The 22339-nt window shown below is 36.7% G+C and overlaps 1 long non-coding RNA gene across 1 annotated transcript in view; it reads left to right on the plus strand.

The window, feature by feature from the left end:
- The window catches only part of LOC138142725 (uncharacterized), a 189797-nt gene that overhangs the window by 140254 nt on the left and 27204 nt on the right, over window positions 1-22339 (plus strand). The window contains exon 2 of the long non-coding RNA XR_011163529.1: window positions 19292-19352. This is a non-coding gene — a long non-coding RNA (uncharacterized lncRNA). The remainder of the gene's footprint in view (window positions 1-19291; window positions 19353-22339) is intronic.

The following is a 22339-nucleotide window of genomic DNA, read 5'->3' on the forward strand; positions in this document are numbered from 1 at the left end:
TGCATTCACCACACCACCTAGCTGCCCCTGCTTGTACTATTTTCTCCTTAACTTGACAGTTCTCATCACACCCACTATTTCTCAACCAGTTGCTTTGCCAGACTAGAAGTCTCCATTCTTTCCAAAGCAAATTTCACTATCTTCTACTATAAGACTCTTGACTGAGTCACCTTCCTCCCTGAGACAGCACAGGAATCTTGACTACACTGAGAATCATGATTGCATTAAAATTGAACATCCAGGAAAATCAAATAGAAAACCCAGATTATTCCCAGCACACTGACAGTTCTTGACTTCCAAACAGAATTGCCTTACTGACTAGTTTCTAGAAAATGACGATAACTTAGTACTTTTCCAGTCACCGATGGAGTGAAGCAAAAATATGTGCTTGCTCCCATGCTTTTTAACATGATGTTTTTTGTGATGTTGTCAGACACTTTCAATGAGGACAAAAATGACATTCATGGTCAGGTACCACATTGACAGTAAATTATTTCATTTAAAAAGGCTACAAGCCAAGTGGAGGTAGAGGTGGTGTGTGACTTTTTGTTTGCAGATGATTAGGCACTCAGTGCAGCAACAAAGTATGAATTGATTCTCTTCTGCTTTAGTGAATTTTGGTCTTATAATTAATACCAAGAGAAGAAGGTTCTCCACCATACAGAACAACAACATTAATGCAGCGAGCCATTGCTTCCAGAAAATAGAGAAAATTTTAATTCTATGTTATAAATTCACTTGTCTTTGTGATATGCTTTCCAGGAATGTACACATAGATAATGAGGTTTTCATTCGTATTACTAGAACGAACTCAGTGTTTGGGAGGCTCCAAAGGAAAATGTGGAAAATAATAAATATTAGACGGACTACCAAATTGAAGGGCTACAGAGTTGTGCTGATCTCACTGTTGCACGCCCATGAAACATGGACAGTCTACCAGCGCCATGCCAGAAAACAATTGATTCCATTTGAATTGTCTGAGAAAGAGTCTGAAGATCATCCGGCAAGACATTGAGGTCCCTTCTCCAGCTGAACTGCCTAACATTCAAACTCTGATACAGAGAACACAATTCCAATGGTTTGACCATGTCATTTCAATGCCAAACATATATTTGCCTAAAAAAAACTATTTTCTGGGGGCAGCTAGGTGATGCAGTGAATAGAGCACCAGTCCTAAAGTCAGGAAGACCTGAGTTCATATCCAGCCTTAGACACTTGACACACTTGCTGTGTGACTTTAGGCAAGTCACTTAACCCCAATTGCCTTTCTTTCCCCCCTCAAAAACAAAACAAAACTATTTTCCAGAGAGTTCACAAAAAAGGCAAGAATTCACACAGTGGTCAGAAGAAGTAATGATGATCTCAAGGTCTCTCTGAAGAACTTTGGAATCAGTTGTAAGAAATGGGAGACACTGGCACATGACCACCCAGCATGCTGTTCCCACATTAAAAAAGACACCATGCTCTACGAACAAAACAGAATTTCAGTACCTCAAAAGAAATGTTAGATGTACAAATATAGAGACATCTCCGCTCCAAATGTTCATATGGATTATTTGTGCTCAACCAGCGGTAGAAACTTCTGAGTTGGTATTGGTCTGATCAGCCACAGCTAGACACCCTGTACCTTTTCCCCAGCATAGTGATACCATTTTAGTCCTCTTTGAGAATTAAAGACAGCAATCAACCAATGTTAAAAATTCTCCCAGCTTTACAAACTGACTGGTACCCAGCATTTCTTGAAAGTAGGAGTTTTTTTTTTTTTTAAGTTATATAAGTAGAGGTGTTTAAGTGTCATTATCAAGTAGTAATAATAACTATAAGGAAACAAAGTTTCCAAAGCTCTTTCCTTCCAAAAACGCTGTATTTGGAAGTTAGGAAATCTTACTTTAATGGTGATATAATTGTTGAAAGAGGTTAACTATCCCTCATAGAAGGGCAGAAAATGGCCAGCTTAAAGGTGAGGTTTTTGGTCTCCAGGAGCATATATGTAAACCACTTTGCAAACTTTAAAGCACCATGTAAAGGCTATATTATTATTAATTTAATATATCTTCCCAGGAATGACCTACAGTGATTCAGTTTTGAGGGTGGAGTGATTGTAATAGGAAGCACCCTGGCATACGCGGGATGTTCAACATTTTCTATTTCTGTCCTGAAAGCTCCTAAATCCTCTTAAGCCACTGTCACATGTGCTTCCAGTTCCCATTGCTGGAGTTGTTGCCACTTGCACTCTGGGTTGGTCACCTTCTCAGTGTCACAGACCTCTCCTTCCAATCTCCTAAACTTTCTTCAACTTAAAAAATATTTTGCCCTGACATGTTTTTGGCCCTGCTGCTACAGAATTCAATTTGAAACATTGTTTAAAAGTAATTTGGAGTTGGGGTGCCTAGGTGGTGCAGTGAATAGAGCACTGGCCCTGGAGTCAGAAGGACCTGAGTTCAAATCCAACCTCAGACACTTAACACAAAAACTAGCTGTGTGATCTCGGGCAAGTCACTTAACCCTAATTGCCCTCCAAAAAGCAAAAAAAAAAAAAATATTTGGAGGGAAATGTTGGGAGAGTTTGGCTGGTTTGCTGCCTCTACTCTGCCATCTTGACTTTCCCCTCATTGTTAAACATATTCAATAGAATTGATTTCCTTTATAATCCTATGTATTTTTGATACATTTTGTAACCATATTCTGAAAAGGCATTCATATTCTTTGCAAGAGTACCAAAGAGGTCTATGACCCAAAAATATTAAAAAAAAATACATGCTGCTGACATTTGTTTCTTTTCGTCATTGATAGGGCTAATTCATGATTGTTTCATCAGTATTTAACCCTTGGATTTCTCAGCCCATCCCTCTTTGAATATATTATATTTTACAATTACAATTAATGGAATGTTTATTTCCTTTGATTACGGAGGGGGGAGTTATGTAACATTTATGATATGTATTAATAGCACTCATTAGTCTTTCTTTGCAATCAGCAGCTATAAAATGGCATTGCAAAGTAAACCCAAATTTATGAGGCAACAAGGAAATGAAGTATATACAATACTAGACCAGGAAGCACAAAAACCTGAGTTCAAACCTGGCCTCAGATATTAATCAGCTGTGCAGCTCTGGACATGTCACTGAACCTCTATTTGTCTCAGTTTCTTCAGCTTTAAAAGGGAGATAATAATAGCACCTGTCTCCCAGGATTGTTGTGAGGATACAATAAGGTAATATTTATAAAGCATTTGGCACAGTGCCGGGGTACATTGTAGGTTGCATGTAAATGCTTATTCCTTTCTCCCTTGGATTAGTTTTTAGTTCAAGAGCTAGCTGTGACTTATTGTTCAGATCACTTCCAGAGTATCTGGTTTCTTCATTGATTAAGTTAAAAATAATTCAGAAATTCTTTATTTAGTGGAAAGATACCTACCAGAATGTATCCTTATAATCCTCTGTTTATATAGTGTCTTCTCTTTGTGTGATTATATATGTATATATACATATATATATATATATATAGTGGAATCATTATGCTTTTCTTTTGCATATGCATATAGATGTTGTCTAGAACGCATCCCCCACAATGATGTCACTTCACTTTTTTTGCCTCTCTTTTTATGTTCTTAACCTTGCTTTTTCCTCTCAGATTCATTGATTTCCATGTCAGTTTATGTTATGACTACTCAATAGGGCATAATTCATAGGGAAGGGAGAAAATAAAGAGTAAAGTTAAGGCAATTGTAAGGGGGGGATTCTTATAGTTAGAACTTTCTAAAACTGAAAGGAACTGCCTCAAGAGACAGTGGGCTCTACATTATTAGAGCCTACAAAGTGGAGAATGAATTACCATCTATTGGGTATATTAAATAGTGGATTTCTATAATCACTGGAATAGATGAACTCCCAAGACTTCTCTAGCTAATAGCTTCTGTGATTCTATGTGTTAGAATTGCTATTACGTTATTTCACAATGTTGTATTTTGTACAAAAATGACCCAGGAGAGCTAAAGACACCCACTTTTAAGTTAAAGGATATGGACTATATAAACTCTTTTTTTTTAAAGCAATCGGGGTTAAGTAACTTGCTCAAGGTTACATGGCCAGTTATTTCTGGGTGTGGTGCTGAGTATCTGAGCCCGGATTTGATCCAGGTCATCCCGACACTGGAGCCGGTGCTCTTACTCGCTGAGCCACTTGGCCGCCCCTTGGACTATATAAACTCTTAAACTGTTTCAGTTTAATCTGATTCAGTTTAAAATTTTGATGTATTCACTATTTTCTATGTCCTGAGGATACAAAGATAAATATTCAGACTCATATCTAAGTGGCCTTATGAGGAATGAGTGAAAACTAAAATTTATATTCACAGTTTGGAAAGATAATTACAGTAATTTAAAAACAATTTCAATGTGGATTATTACATAATAAATATATTATTTTTTGGAGGAGGTTAGGCTAAAGGTTATAGATCTTAACACTACCCAGCAATAGCAATACACACATTAATGTGTAAGTTACATCCTCAATCAAATAAAATAACTTTTAAAAATATAAATTGATGAATCTGTGGCTTCATCTTTATATATTACTCAAGGTTCTAGATTTGTACTAATTGGCCTCATTCTGAATGTCCTTGAATGATAGACAATCATCCTACAATTGCTCTCTTAGTCAATGAAAAGTTTAACAAGTTAATTAAAAGATAGTTTACTCTTGGTGACTTGAACCTAATGATGCACACTCTGATATTGGACTGGGTATAAAAATTGGAGTTACATGACAGAATACTGTACTGGACAAGTAGGTCATAGAAAATAATGTATAACATGGTTTTTTGCTACCTGGGTCTACTGATCCATGGTTATGAAAACATTGTATTATCATTCGGAGTACATTGGCTGACAGAGAACTCTCAATTGAAAGAATTCTATTTCAGAATGGTAGCAGATATACATGAACAAAATGAAACCTGTATTCAATATGTTCAGTGAAAAGTGATTTCAACTCTACCTGAATAGGATAAGGACTATCAAAAGCCTTTGGAGCTAGTATATAGAGACGTGTTATATCTTCAAAAAGATAGAAAACATATAAACAGCGTACTTGTAGGAACAGACTGTTTCATCTAAAAGCAGCAGACCTATATAACCAGGAACAAGAAAGCTTTCTAGTAGTGAAGGTGTTGAGGGAAAAGTAACTCTTTTTCATAATTTCCCTTTGCCTCAATCTATCTTGATAATGGTTGAGTCCTCTTCAAGAATCTTGGACAAAATATTTTATTTGTATTGTGCTTCAGAGTAGCAAAGCCCAAAGGCTTTGACCTTTTGATGTATGCCCTATTCCAGCTGAGTGGCTAATTAAAAAGGTTCTTTTCTTCATACCATATGAAAAAATACCTATGAAAGCTCACATTAAGATTACATAAGCAGAGTGCACTATATATATTAATAAAGTCTGGGCTTATTGTCAATCCACTCATTAAGTTTGGAAGCTGCTGAATATGCTAAACACTCAGAGAAAGCATGGATGAGTTGTGATCAGTAATATATAAGGGAACACATACATCAATTAAATCACTGAAGCATTGATGTCTCAAAATGTCAATGCTTGGTATTTATTCACTCTACCCCCGTGTCTACAAGGAGAGTAAGCATCTAATCATTTCAGTCACTGCAGTCAAAACTCCATTAAAAATGGTTTTTTGGGACATAGACCAAACATCATGGTGACTAGCTGCACTACAAACTGAATTGACTGAAATGATCAGATAATTTAGCATTGTGAAAGAACAGTAGGAATCTATTCAAAAAAACCTTTTAATGTACACTCTTCCATGTGGCCTCTTGGTTCTTTAAAATGGCTGAATTTTAATTTTTATGATGTGATCAATTCTGCATTGCCTTTTCAGTCTTGGGTTTGCATCTTTATTTGCTGACACCCAACCCATTCTTTCAGAGATCATTAAGTAAATTGTAAGTACTAACCTCCTCCAGCCATTTCATGCCAGGGTAGCAGAAGTGCCAGTGAGGGATTCCCTGCCAACTTTTATATGTGGATGAACAGGCTTTCCAGGATTTGATGATTAACACAGTCCCATTGTTTAAAAAATAAAGTATGGCACTTCTATCAGTGTTTGTGCTAGGGACAGCTCACTTAAATGATATGAATTGTTTTGCACTATCTAATTTAACTCTATATGGGTTCAGTTTAACTATAGAATTGCTAAATCTCCACTTTACTCTCTGCTTGGCAAAAACAGGCTGCTTCTCACTGCAGTGTCACAAAATGCAAATATATTGTAGATGTTGGTCTGAGACAGATATTTTATCACAATCTAAACAGTGGGGAAAAACAAATGTACAACATCCAAATCAGATGTAACAAATAGATTTGTGAATTAATGATGTTAGGATTGTCTGAGAAGTAGGTAGAATATGTGATAGATAGTTACTGATTAAGATTGTCTGCTCAAACCTAAGACTAAATAGCCAGGGACAGACGGATTTACAAGTGAATTCTACCAAACATTTAAAGAACAATTAATTCGAATATTATAAAAACTATTTGGAAAAATAGATGGGATCTTACCAAATTGCTTTTATGACACAAATATGGTCCTGATACCTAAAAACCAGGAAGAGCCAAAACAGCAAAAGAAAATTTTATACCAATTTCCCTAATGAATACTGATATGAAAAATTTAAATAAAATATTAGCAAAGAAATTACTGTGATTTGTCATGAGAATAATATACTGCCACCAAATAGCAATATACCAGAAATTCAGGGCAACTTCAATATTAGGAATACTATCAGCATAATTGACCACACAAATAACAAAACTAACAGAAATCATATGATTATCTCATTAGATGTAGAAAAATGTTTTTGATAAAAGACAGCACCAATTCTTATGAAAATCACTAGAGAACATAGGAATGAAGGGAGTCTTCCTTAAAATGATAGATAACATCTATTTAAAACCATCAGCAAGCATTATGTGTAATGGGTTAAACAGAACCCTTCTTAATAAGATGAGGGATGAAACAAGGATGTTCATTATCACCACTATTATTCTAGAAATGTTAGTTTTAGTGATAAGAGAAGAAAACAAATTGGAGCTATTAGAATAGGCAATGATGAAACAAAGCTATCACTCTTTGTAGATTATATGTTGGTATACTTAAAGAATCTTAGAGATTCAACTAAAAAAACTACTTGAAATAACTAACAACTTTAGCCAAGTTGCAGGATATAAAATAAACCCACACAAATGATCAGCATTTCTATATATGACCAACAAAGTCCAGTAGCTAGAGTTAGAAACAGAAGTTATCATCAATTAGCAGCTGATGTTTGAGCTTAATTTCATGCAATGTACATTTGTATCAAATCATCATGTGGAATTTTGTTATTACAAAGATTAATATCTCTATAAGAGATTATCTACTTGGAAGGAAGTGTCAAACTTCTAGGACTCCCTCCCCTTTAAATGAGAACAGTATATGAGTTGAATTGGAACAGGAATCACAGTGTAGTAATAAAAACTCAACTCAGAATCATAAGAACAGTATTGTAACTCTCTGCCCATAACTTTTCTAGCTCATCATGAGATTACCTGAATTATATCTGCCTAGTGATACTGAGTCTAGGGAAGTGATAGTAAGATCTCAGCTAATAAATTGGGATAGACTGTTCTATAGTTGATTTGACTTGTTTGATTTATCATCACTTCTTCCCTGGTACACAGGATACATAAATATTACAATACCATGAGCCTTGACTGTACACTACCATAGACACCTGTGAACAACATCCACTGGAATAGTCATGACTACATGTTAGAAAACATACAGGCAAATAATTTTAGTGCCCTCATGTCTCTTTAAGGTGGTTAGTAGTTCTGTGGATAGAGTGCTAAATTCAGAAAGACCTGAATTCAAAGAGACCTCAGACTTTTACCTGCTGGGGGTCCCCAGGAAAGTGACTTAATCTCTGTTTACCTCAGTTTCTTCATCTGTGTATTACCACCTATTTCCCAGGGTTATGAGGATACAATGAGATAATAATTGTAAAGTACTTTACACAACATTTGAAAGGATTTTTTTTGTTATTATTTTTTTCAGCTGAATGAAAAAAAAAAAGGAATGAGTCTGTAATGTTGGATGGAGAATGAAAAGAAAATAAAAACTATTCGACATCTGGTTTCTTCCTATTTTCTCTGACAGAATTGTACTGTATAAGACAGAGAGCATAGGGAATTGTATGAGAGCACCTAACCACCCTCTTCCGGGTAAAATATATTTGAAAGTACTCATCAAACTGGTGGATATTTTCACTGAAGCAGTCAGTTACCAATGAATGAGTGTGGAGAAAGAAGAGCAAGAAGGATTATAGAAGGATATACATTTCCCAGTTTTCCCTTTTTGTTAGGTAAGCCTTGGAACACAGGATGTATATGGAATTATATATCACTTAGACAGGGTCAACATTGTGGAATAAAGGGTTGAACTCATTAAAAACAATTTTTTAAAGCATTGGGGGTTAAGTAACTTGCTCAAGGTTACATGGCCAGGTGTTTCTGGGTGGGTGCTAAGAGTCTGAGCGCGGGATTTGATCCCCTGGTCATCCCAGGACTGGAGCCGGTGCTCTTACTCGCTGTGCTACCTGGACACCCCATGGGTTGAACTCATTTAAACTTTCACAAATTACATTCCAAACAGTTTTAAAATAACATCCCAAATGAAATTTTGGAGCAGTAGAACCAACAAAGGGTTGTGGTGAAACAATTTTCCAGGCCAGAACTTCTTAGGAGGTCAGCATTAAAGGTTTATTCCAGTGGGGTGGGGGTTGGAATTGGAGTTGGAACTGAGGTCTCAATCCACAGTTAATAAATGGCCCTGAAAAAAAAATGGCCAGAGGGAGATAATATGGGACCTATTGTTGGCAGTAGGTAAAGAATTTTGTCACGTTTTCCTTATGCAGTTCCTGATGCAGTCCCATGGCCAAAAGAAGTATAAGCTTAATTGTATTCACAGGGCACAGGTGCCCTGATCACAGTATCAGGGTGGGGAAAAGTACTTGTAGTCTCTCACAAACCAAAGCACAGAGAGAGATAGCATTTACCACATGTTTCCTTACATCATTATAGTCTGTAAGAACTAAAAACTTACATATCTTCAGACTGAACTCTGAAAATAACAATAAGAAAGGTCTGAAACTTGGGAGGGTGCCTCTTCCACCACAGGAGCAAAGCCCAACCTAAACATTAAATTATATGTCAGACAATAGGCTGGAAAATAGAAAGAAAAATAGTAAGTAACTATGTTGAAATGGAAGATGAGGACACAAACTAAGAAAAATACTTCTCTTCCATCATCCCCCCTCTCATCCCCTTTCCCCCTACTCTCCTGTAGGGTGAGATACCCTATTTAGTGTGTATGTCATTCCCTCCCTAAGTCAGATTCATTGAGAATAAGTTTGACTCATTCTATTTTGCCTTCCTGTTCTTCCCCTCCATTGTAATAGTTTGCCCTTGCCTCTTCTATATGAGAAAATTTATCCCATTCTATCTCTCCCCATCTCCTCTAATTATATTCCTCTTTCATCTCCTAGTTTCATTTTTTTCAGTATCATCTTTTCCTATTCAACTGATACTGTACCTTCTGTCTATGTATATCAGTACACATATATACACATACTCACACACGAATTCATATGCCCATATACCCTCATATGTATGTATACATATCTATATCTATATCCATATCTATATCTATAAGTTACAATTATTGTGTTTTTTCCATGTAGGGATATAAATAGTTCAACTTCCTTCTGTCAGGTTGTTGACTCTCATTTGATAACTTTCTTGCATCATTCTCATATCTCTTCCCAAATTTTCCTCCACTTCTCTTATTTGGTTTTCAAAATCCTTTTTAAGCTCCTCTATGGCCAGTAAGCAGCTTATTCTTTTCTTGGAAGCTTCTGGTGCAGGAGTTCTGACTTTGCTCTCTTCCTTCTGTACCATACCCTGATCCTTTTGGTCCCCAAAAAAGGAATAGAGTCAGACACCTATGCTTGCCTTGCTTTCCCTCATTTGCTCATGTTGCCACTCAATTCCTTGACTTTTGAGCTTTTTGCCACAGTAGGACTCTGCTACCAGAAGGGGGAGATTTGTGCCAATTACAGGGGTAATAGCTGCTGGAGCTATTAGTTGGGTGCCTTCTCTGAAGCCTCCACATGCTCTGGCAATGTGAAAACAATTATAAAACACTTCACAGAAAGTCATATTTAACAAGTGGAGAAATATTAATTACTTGTGGGTAGGCCAAGCCAATAGAATGGAAATATCAATTCTACTTAATTTGTTTATTCAGTACCATCCAAATAAAACTGTCAAAATTATTTTAGAGAGCTGGAAAAATAATAACAAAATTCATCTGAAAGAATAAAAAGTCAAGAATATCAAAGGAATATGTTTTTAATGTGAAAGAAGGGAGCATAGCAGTAGCACATTTCAAACAGTTAGCATCAAGTGAATCTGGAACAAGCTAAAAATAGAGTGGTCCACCAATGGAATAAATTAGATACACTATACAGCACTAAATGACCATAGTAATATAGGGTTTGATAATGCAAAGATATACACTTTTGGGACAAGAACTCACTATATGACAAAAATTGCTTGGAAACTTGAAACCAGTTTGGCAGAAAGTAGATATAGACCAACATCTCTCACCATACAGCAAGATTAGGTAAAAATGGATATGTGGTTTATATATAAAGAGTGATATTATAAGCAAATTAGGGGAGCATGGAATTCCTAACCTGTCAGATATATGGATAAGGGAAGAATTTTATAATGAAATAAGAGAAAGGAAGCATTATGGGAAGTAAAATGGATAATTTGTATTGTATTAAATTTCCAAGTTTTTGCATCAACAAATCCATTTTATCTAAGATTAGAAGGAAAACAGAAACCTGGGGGGGGTATTTTTATAGCAAGTGTCATAAGAATACAAGTCATTCTTCAATTGATAAATGGTCACAGCAAGAGAACAAGCAGTCTTCAGGAGAACTCAGAACCTACAGTCATATGAAAAAAGGTCCTAAATCACTATTGATTAGAGAAATGCAAATTCAATAACTCTGAGGTACTACCTCATACCTCCCAGATTGGCTAATATGTAAGAAAGGGAAAAAAGATAAATGTTGGAAATAATATGGAATAATTGAGACACCAATGCATTGTCGTTGGAGTTGAGAACTGAGCCAAATATTCTGGAGAATAATTTTGAATTATGCCCAATGAGCTATAAAACTATGCATTCTCTTTGACCCTGCACCCCCACTACTAGATCTGCATCATAACAGAATCAACAAAAAGCAAGAGGACCTAAATTTACAAAAATTTCATAGTAAATCTTTTATGGTGGCAAAGAATTAGAAATTCAGAGGATTCCCATCAACTGGGAATGACTGAAAAAGTTGTGGTATATGATTGTGAGGGAATACTGTGGTGCTATAAAGAAAATGATGAGGAGGAGGGTTTAAAGAAAAACAAACTAGGAAGACTTACCTGAACTGCAACAAAGTGAAATGAACAAAACCAGAAGAACATTGGAAACAGCAACAACATTGTATTGTGAATGAGTATAAATAAATAAATTTTTATTTGAATAAGCTGTGAATGACATAACTATATTCAGCAATACAATGATCCAATAGAGTTCCAAAGGATTTAAGATTAAAAATACTATCCCTCTGCAAATAAAAAAAGAGACTAATGGCCTCTGAATGCAGATGGAAGCATACTTTTATTTTTTTTACTTAATTTTTCTTTTTTTTTAATCTGTGTTCTCTTTTGTAACATGCCTAATATGGAAATATATTTTGCGTGACAAAAAATTATGTACAACCTTAGAGATCATCTAGGCCACATGAGAAGTAAAATGGATAAAGTGTTTTTCCCAATATTATAGCTTCTTCTTGATAGAACTGAGATTTAAACTCAACCATACTTGAGATCCATGATCAAATGAAAAAATGTTTGTACATTACTTTGCAAAATTTTAATAAGCTATACAATGTATTACTTTTGTTTTCATTGTACTAGTTTGAGGCTTATTTTCTGTATGTATCAAGTTTTATTCTGTCTTCAATGTCAATAAGTGTTATTTGATCTTTAAATTCACATAAAGTAGTTGTTTCACATTGATAATATGCTCTTGGTCCTCTGAATGAGCACTGATTTTCTTTGCATAACTTGCAACGCTGGACAGTCATTCATCCTGGAAAATCTGCTTATCTACACTCAAGTCTGAAAGAGTTCAGAAAGTCAAAACAGTGCCTGACTTTTGTTAATGTCAGTGAGCTCTATGATTTTTACTTAAAGAAGTTGCTTAATGTTTTCTATAACCTACTTTATCTGCTGAGAATGAGAGCTCCTGTGATGAATCTTTAAGAAGGCAGGATTACTCTCATTCAGAACTCAGATGAGTTTATTATCCATATTTTCTTGTTTGTTTTATAATGAGAAGTGTTTTCATTATCTGGTGTTTTAGGTTTTGTAATCTTCATCCAAGATTTACTAAATGTTCAATATGATGTCTACCTTCATACACACAGCCACATACACCATAAATCTGGACATTCTGATAGCGGTTGTACACAGAACATTAAAAGAGTTGCAGAGTTTGCATGAGATTATATTATCTTGGCATGTGACTCAGAAAAATTAGACTCAGATGCCTGTGGGGACTTCACTAATGCCCTTTAAATATGTAGGGATAGATGATGCTTGAGCTTGCTGTTTTCTTTTTTCTCACCCTTATTCCATGGAGAATGAAAATGATATTGATCTTTTTTAAAATTGCTGGAGAGCTATCAGAAGTTTGAGATGCAGTTTCTGGCTATTTTTGATTATCTTTATTGAAAGAAGGATGGTGTCCTGGGATTGTAATGGGAGAAATGGTCTTTAGTAGGATCTATAAATGTATGCTACCATTCAAATGAGGGAAATCCTGGCCTGGTAGCAGGTCTAAAAGAAGGAAAAGAAATCCCAGGGAAATTAATTTGTTATGACTATTCTCATACATGTTTCTATCTGGGAACAGTACTGAAGGCAAACTAGTGAATGTAAAGCCAAGCACAAGCAGCTTTCCAGAGGACTGCTATTGTGAACAACAGATTTATGGTTCTGATCACATAGTATAGTGAACTCTCTATTTATTCAGTAGTAAATTAATGCAAAACATTGCTCTCTCCGATAAAAGGGTTCATCAAAATAAGGAATTCCAGTGTCACTTTAGAAAATGTTTTTGTTATTTTATCTGCACCTATGATTTTGTCAGGGTAGAGAAGTCCTCATGTGAAATCTTCACCTACCAGATAAATGAATAATCTATAATTTATGGTCTTAAGGAGTCAGTTAAAAGGTTAAGTGAATTGCCTGTGGTAACAAAAATAGTCTTTGAGTCATGGTGTGAATCCAGGTGTAGTGCCAATGCAATATTTATAGCACTGATATGACTATAAATATTCCCATATAGTATTAAATCACAAAATATAGCAGACTCTCTATAGGACAGAACCGAAACATTTATTCAGATACCAGAAAACCAAATCCTTAAACCAGGAAACCAAATCCATATTAGCCACATAGAAGTTAATGTACCACAACATAGCAGAGAGCCACACTATCCTTCAACCTCCTCACAAACCAATATAAGATCAACATTTACTCACAAACCTAACTCCTTGCCTGAGTATCCTCTCTGTCCCACAGTCTCTCTGGCTCTGACACCCAGCTTCCTGTGGGCTCTGCCCCACCCTTCAGCAAACTCCTCCCACTGAAGGCTCCTTGTGACTACATTTAGCCTATGAAGGGTCAGAGTTTACTTTCAAAACAAGGAAGGTCTTCAAATTCCGCTAGGCTTATTAAGGGGCAAGTAAGATATTCAAATTGGCATTCCCATTACATCAGGACTAACTGACTCTGCTTCTGTTTCTTCATATTTCAACATTATGGCTCAACTGCCTCCTCCCATTGGAAGCTCTCCAATTGCCTTTGGGCTTTTTGCTCTGTAATATTTCTTTCCCTTTACAGGCCTTGTAAAGTGAGGTCCTTTCAGAACCTCTGTTTTTCTTTTTTTTTTTTTTGGTAATTATTTACTTTTAGATTGTAACATTCAGTTCCACAAGTTTTTTAGTTCTAATTTTCTTTTTTCCTCTCCGCTCCCCCCCCACCCAAGCCTTAGCAAATGTTATCACTAGCCTTGTGGCATTATTCAATGCTTAGGTTTTTGGTGTACTCTATTTATAAACCTTAGGTAGCTTCCCATGTAGCCCAGTGAATAAAATTTTCCAGGACCCACACAAAACATTGGAAAATATAAACACATAAAGAAAGCAACTCAGGTCACTGAACTACTCAATTATAAGATTAAAACTGACTCCCATGTTTCTTTTCTATCACCACAATATGCTCTATAGCTCCTAAATGAGCATCAGTTTAGAAACACTGGACCAATGTCTTAGACAAATCCCCTGCTTTTATATTCTTTATACCTCCTCTAGGAAACTTTAGTTTGGTGGAGGAACAGAAGGTCTTTCTTTGTCTGTTATCAAGAGTTATTGTATTCCTATTCCTAGTTCAAAGACCCTCCCAAAATAGTCAGCAAGCATTTATTAAGCATACATTATGTGTCAGGTACGATGTTGAGCAATGGCAATGCAAAAACAAAAGTGAAATTATCCCTGCTCCAAAAAAGATTACCTTCTAATGAAGGAGACAGTGTATACATATATTGATATATACTGAATATATACAAAGTGAATACAGTGTTGATTTAAGAGGGAGGACAGTAGAGACTTTAGAAACCCCACTTTAGAGACCCCACCTGCACCCCTACTTTACAATTCCTATTTGTGAGAGTGTACATTAGTTTTCCTGCAGAAACCTTCTGTGATCTATTATGTATAAGAGTAAGAGCATCCTTCTACTGACTGTATTTCCAAGCTAACCTGTTCTATGTCCTATCTAGTGAGCTGCATGCTCAGAGTTTCCATAAAAGCAGTCTTTGTGTACTGTCGCATTTGGATAAGTGATCTTGTATTACCTTTCTCAAAATAGGGTTGAGGTAGCCCTAAAACAATCATGTCCTACATGAGTGATATTTCTGGTTCATGCCTACTAGCATAGTCCTTGTTCTCATCTCATCTTTAAATACATGTTGGGGATTATTCTAGAAGGCAGTCTTGTTCAGGTTGGACCATGTGGATTCTGAACTCCCTTCTTCCTCAGAGATTCTGTGGCACTGTTATTCCCCCATCTTCTGCAAGTCACCCATTTATTTCAAGAACATTCATGTACTGATAAACCAGAAGACCTAGGACTAAAGGAAAGGAAAGGGTGTGTCTTCCACTGCCAAGACTTGTAAGTCTGCCATTGCCATCTGGCCACCACTAGCACAGGCTTAGTGCTTTGTTTTTTGCTTCTGCATGGATACATCTCACCCTTCCTGCTCTCATTTTCTTGTTTGTCTCCACTTATGGTGTTCCAGCCTATCATTAAATTGAATGAATATGCCCATCAATGGCACATTATCTATAGTGGGACATGTTGCCAAGTAGTATCGCTTCATTCAAAACCTTCATTAAAATATCCACCAGGCCTATCTTTTCCTAATGAGCACAATGGGCTCCCAGCTGGTAGAATCCCTATATTGATGCCAGGGGTGATTATTTGCCCTACTGTATACCTTTACCACAGAACTGCAGGATTCTTACTTTCTGGGGGACTCAAAATGCTTAGAATCTCCTAGCAACAGATTTATCTCTTCCATTGAAAGCACCACTGTTCAAGAGGAGTGCCTCTAAAATTCCCAATAACAAAGACTGCTCAGGTCTGATCCACTGGAAACATGAAGAGGAGAGAAAAAAGGACTATAACTTCCCAATATCCCATGATAATTTCTCATGAAAATGAGTGAATTACACAGATTTGATCCAGGTCATCCCAACACTGGAGCTGGTGCTCTTACTCGCTGAGCCACCTGGCCACCCCTAAGCAATTGGGGTTAAGTAACTTGCTCAAGGTTACACGGCCAGGTGTTTCTGGGTGGGTGCTAAGTGTCTGAGCCCAGGATTCGATCTCCAGGTCTTCTCAATACTGGATCCAGTGCTCTTACTCGCTGTGCTACCTGGCCACCCCTGACACTGTCCATTTTCACTGAAGATTAGCATTCCTGTATTTTACAGCATTCTATAACTTCTACTTTATTATGGATCATCCATTATTCCCATTCTGGCTTCAAACAATTTACAAAGCATAAAGTTTACAGATAAACGGCTATAAATGTTTCCTTCAAAAAAGTACCACCTTTTATCTGAAGGTTTTCATTTTTACAAAGGCTGGAATTTCACTGACCAATATTAATAATTTAGTTATTGGGGGAAGGACCCAAGATGGTGGAGTAAATTCAGGAAATTGCTTGAGCTTCTCCTCCAACCACCTCCAATACCTGTAAAAAATGACTAAACAATTTTAGTGCTACAGAATCCTTAAAGTGACAGAGAAAAACAAGTCTCCTGCAGAAGGCAGCCTGGTAGGCTGATGGAAGGGTCTATCTCATGGAGCTAGGAGAGGACCACAACCCCATGTTGGTACAGATTTGAAGCACAGACTGGCCATAGCTTACTTCAGGAGAGTGAATCACTGGCAGCTATGGTGATTTCCAGACTTCTCAAGCTATAAACACCAAAGAGAAAGTAAAAGGTCAGTGGGGGAACTCTGCTGATCCTGGGTGGGAGAAGAGAGCAGTCCAGCCTCTGCCCACAGGGTGGCGGAGGCGGTGGCAGGTGATATTGCTGCTGCAGGTAACTGCTTCCAAAGCTCTAGGTCCACAAGGGACCACTAGACCCTAGTCCCTCTAAGAGAGACCAAGTGACTGACCAGGAGGGCAATCATGGGGCTTTCTTTGCTGGCACTTAGGCAGGATACTCTTGCTTTGCTCTACTTGCATCTGGATCACAGTCTTGGGTGGCAATCCTGAGGTGAGGAGTGCTAGCATGGCACATTGTTGATGCTATGGAGAGGCAATCATACTCACAGTTCAGAAGCAGGTGCCAAGAATAAGCTTTGACAAGAGCTGCACCAAACCCCAGAAATTTGGGACACAGCACTCTCCACTCTGGAAGCAGACTTCTACCATGGAAAGGAGCTCAAAAGCCAAGAAATTGGCTGGCAAGATGAACAAACAGAGGAAATGAAATCAAACTATATTTTTTGGTGACAAAGATGATCAAAACATAGAACCAGAAGAAGACAACAAAGTCAAAGTTCCTTCATCAAAAGTGTCCAAGAAAAATATGATCTCATTGCAGGTCATGGAGAAAGGATTTTTGAAAATCAAGTAAGAGAAGTGCTAGAAAAATTGGGAAGAGAAATGAGATAAATGCAAGAAAATCATGAAAAATGAGTTAACAGCCTGACTGAAGAAAATAATACCTTAATAAGTAAACTAACTGAAATGAAAAAGAGGTCCAAAATTCCTCCAATGAGGAGAAGAATGACTTGAAAAGCAGAATTTGTGAAATGGAAAAGGAATTTCAAAAGATCACTGAAGAAAATAATTTCTTCAAAATAGAAATTGAAAGAATTCACCAGTCACCTCTTGAAAAAGATTCCCAGAAGAAAACTTGTAGGAACATTAGAGCCAAAATCCAGAGTTCCAAGGTCAAGGATAAAATATTACAAGCAGTCAGGAAGAAATAATTTGAGTGTTGTGGAAACAATCGGGATAACCCAATATCTAGCAGCTTTCACATTAAAGGATGGAAGGACTTGGAATATGATATTCTAGAGGTCAAAGAATCCCCTACCAAGCAAAACTGAATATAATACTTCAGGGGCAAATGTGGATATTCAATGAAATAGAGGACATTCAAGCATTCTGAATGAAAAGACCAGAACTGAACGGGAAATTCGACTTTCAAATACAGTAAGCAAAAGAAGCAGGGGAAGGTAAGCAGGATAGAGAAATCATAATGAATCTATTAAAGTTGAACTATGTACATTCCTACATGGAAAAATGATATTTGTAACTCATGAGACTTTTTTTTAGTATGAGGATAGTTGAAGGGAATATATATATATATATATATATATATATATATACACACATACATCTGTATGTATGTATAGGTGGGTATATGCGTGTATATGCATATCTGTATGTGTATAAGTGTCTACATGTATCCATAGACAGATGGCACTTAAATGTGAAGGGATTATATAAAAAAATAAATTTAAGAGATGAGAGAGGAATATACTGGGAGGAGAGGAGGAGTGATAGAATGGAGTGGATTATCTCAAATAAAGGAGGCAGGAGAAGGCTCATACAATGGAGGGGAAGAGCAGGAAGGTGAAAGGGAATGAGTCAACCATATTTTCATTGGATTTGGCTTAAGGAGGGAATAACATATACACTCAATTGGGTTTCTTACCCTATAGGAAAGTAGGGTAGAAGGGGATAAGTGGAGAGATGATAGAAGGGAGGGCAAATTGGGGGATAGGGTAGCTAGAAGCAAACACTTTTGAGAAGGGATAGAGTCAAAGGAGAAATATATAACATATGGGGGAGGGATAGGGAGGAGGTAAATATAGTATTTTACAGTATGACTACAATGGAAATGTTTTGCATAACTACATATGTATAACCTATATTGAATTGCTTGTCTTCACAGTGGGGTGGTTGAGGAGGGGAGAAGGGAGAGAATCTGGAACTTCAAGTTTTTTGAAAAATACTTTTACATGCAACTTGGAAATAAGGTATACAAACAATGGGGCATAGAAATCAATCTTGCCCTACCAGAAAGTAAGGGTTTGGAGGGGGGAAATATAAGAGTGGGCAGATTGTGGGGAGGGATATTCAGGAAGCTTGCCATATTGTTGTGGGGGGTAGGGGAGAGATGGAAAAAAATATGTAACTCAAAATCTTGTGGAAATAAATGTTGAAAACTAAAAATAAATAAAAAAATAAAAATAATTTAGTTGTTTACATTTTATCATTTTGATAGATTAGAAACTCCTTGAGCCTAGGGATTGTTTTCAATATATTTTCAACTTTGTCCCTTCCTAATTTCAGCCTTTTATTTTCAGATATTTACATCACTGTAATGGTAAGGGAATTTGAAGATCTTCCCTGACCCTTAATGGGCCTCACTTGGAGACTAAAAAGGGAAACTTGCTTTGGGAAGCTTGTTTTTCAGGAAGGCCCATACCTTTTGTTACTTTGTCCTTAGGTACTGGATCATGAAGGTTGTGATGTCCTCTGACCCTGAAGAAGGCTATATATACTCTCAGGTAAGGTTTTACTTTGGGACCACTTATGGGAAGAGTTGTGTGATTTGACCAGGTGAGACTTTGGGTAGCTTTTGAACCCCCCTGGCTTTGAAAATGCAGATGGTGGTGCTTTTCTCTCTGGTAACTAACTGTGTATGTATGTAATGGTCAGATAGCTGTCTTTTGGTCTGTTGCATTGTGTTATTTTTTCTGTCTGTATTTTTTCTCTGCTTATAATTTTTGTTTGTATTCTCTGAAGTTCAGTGTACTGACTTTTTCCATATATGTGTGTGTGTGTGAGTGTGTGTGTGTGTTTGTGTGTGTGTGTTTGTGTGTGTGTGTGTTTGATTAAATTAAGATTGTTAACCCCTTTTGAGTTGCTTTCCTTTAGAAAAACCTTTGACACTGGGCTTAGGACCCTGTTGCATTGCTGGTTCACAGTTATGGATCACAGTTTCAGGGTGAGAGACACTTGTAGCTGTAAGGGAGTAGGGACCTTTCTGGGTAAAGATGAGAACACACACCAGGACAGCAGTAACCATATCTCTCCTCAGATTACAACAGCTTGGAAACTTCAAAAACTTACAGATCCCCAAAACAAGTACTGAATTATTAATAAGCAGGATGAAATAACCTAATCTTTGGAGAGTTCCCCTCTTCCCTTACCCTCCCTCTTGGGGCTATGGGAATAGAACCCAACTTTAGAATAAAGGAAAATGTCAAGAAGTAGGATTGGAATATCAGCAAACAACAAAAAATAAAGAATCTGACCATAAAAAGTCACTCTGGTGACAGGGAAGGTCAAGATGCAAACTTAGAAGAAAAGAGAGTGGACACAGCTGTGAGCTAAGATTCAAAAAAAAATGCAACTTGAACACAAGCTCGAGAAGAATTCTTGGATTATCTAAAGAAAGAAATAATTGTATTAGAGGGTAAATTGTCAAAAGAAATGAGAGTGATGTAAAAAAATTATAGAAAGAGAATTAACAGTTAGGCAAAAGAAGAAAAAAATAGTGAAGAAAATAATGCCTTATAAAACAGAACTTGTACACTGAACTTCTGCTTAAATTTTGCATTGCAGTATAGATAGTATCTTAATTTTCAAAGGCTTTGCTGACAAAGCACATGTTATAAAATGTTTTGTTAAGTTGGAAAGGCTTTCAAGTAAAAATGTGTTCTGAATTAGAATCTACTGTTAGCTCTGTGTTACTGTTCCAGCCTTAGGAATCAGGGCATTCTCTTTGAAACTAGAGGAACTAGGTTGAAATTGTGTCTAATATGTATTAGCAGTATAATCTGGATGAAGAAACTGAGTGTTAGAGATATTAAATGGCAAGTCCAGCTTGATCAAATTTATTTTTTCATTTTTCAAATGCTTTATTAACTTCTTATTTACATCATTCATTTCTGCCAGATTTTGAATTACAAATTTTCTCCCCATTTAGCAGTCCCACAGGATACCCCCTCCTCCAATCTGCTCTCTCCCATATTTTCTCCCATGCCCCTTTCAACTTTTCCAGTGGCTCTCTCTGCCCCAGTGCCTGTATATCTTATTTCCCAATTACATGTAAAATAGTATTAATAATAGTGTGTGTATATATATATATATATATATATATATATGAATATTTGATTTTAAAACTTTGAATTCCAGATTCATTCCCTTCCTCCCTTGTCACCCACCCTTACTGGGAAGATAAGCAGTTCAGTATAGGTTGGACATGTGTGGCTAATGCAAAACAATAGCATAGTACATATATTGTAAAAGACTGACAATATTTCCCTCCCTCCTATCCCACCTCCCACTTGTTCTATTCTCTACTTTAATCCAGTCCATTTTCAAAAGTGGGTGCTTCCAACTTCCCTTCCCCCCCGCCGCTCTCCCTTCCATGATCCCCTCTCTTATCCCCTTCCCCCTCCTACTCTCCTGGAGGGTGAGAAACCCTATTTAGTGTGTATTTCATTCCCTCCTCAAGCCAAATTCAATGGGAATGAGGTTGACCCATACCCTTTTGCCTTCCTATTCTTCCCCTCCATTTTAACCATTTTTCCTTGTCTCTTCTATATGAGAGAGGCTACCCCATTCTGTCTCTCCCCATCTCCTCTCATTATATTCCACTCTCACTTCTTAATTTCACCTTTTAAGTATCATCCCTTCCTATTAAATTGGTCCTGTGCCCTCTATCTATGTATACCTGTAAACATATATACACACATTCACATATGTATTCCTATGCTCATAAGAATAAAGACATATATATATATATATACATATACATATATATATATATATTTCTGTTCCCTTCAACTACTGAGAAAGTTACAATTATTTTTTTTCCATGTAGGAATGTTAATAGTTCAACTTTGATAAGTTTCTTATGATTTCTTTTCCCTGTTTACCTTCTCATGCTTCTCTTGCTTGGATGTCAAATTTTCTATTCAACTTTGGTTTTTTCAGCAAGAATGCTTGAAAGTCCTCTATTCCACTGAATGACCATATTTTACCCTGAAACATGATACTCACTTTTGCTGGGTAGGTTTTAATCCCAGCTCCTTTGACCTCCGGAATATCATATTCCAAGCCCTTCGATCACCTATCAGCTGCAAGATCCTGGGTTATCCTGATTGTGTTTCCACAATATTCAAATTGTTTCTTTCTGGCTGCTTGTAATATTCTCTCCATAATCGGGGAATTCCAGAACCTGGCTATAATATTCCTAAGAGTTTTCTTTTTGGGATCTTTTCCAGGACTTGATCAGTGGATTCTTTCAACCTCTATTTTGCCCTCTGGTTCTAAAACATTAAGGGCAATTTTCTTTGAGAAATTCCTGGAGGATGATTTCTAGGTTCTTACTTTGATCATGGCTTTCAATTAGTCCCATAATTTTAAAATTATCTCTCCTGTATCTATTTTGCAGGTGAGTGGTTTTTCCTAGTTCACAATGCCTTCTATTCTTTCATTTCTTTGGATCTGTTTAACAGCATCTTGATTTCTCATAAAGTCATTA

This window comes from Petaurus breviceps, unplaced genomic scaffold (genome assembly GCF_028583685.1).
Source record: "Petaurus breviceps papuanus isolate PSGF00001 unplaced genomic scaffold, PetGlider_PUasm1.0 90602, whole genome shotgun sequence".
Taxonomy (NCBI): domain Eukaryota; kingdom Metazoa; phylum Chordata; class Mammalia; order Diprotodontia; family Petauridae; genus Petaurus; species Petaurus breviceps.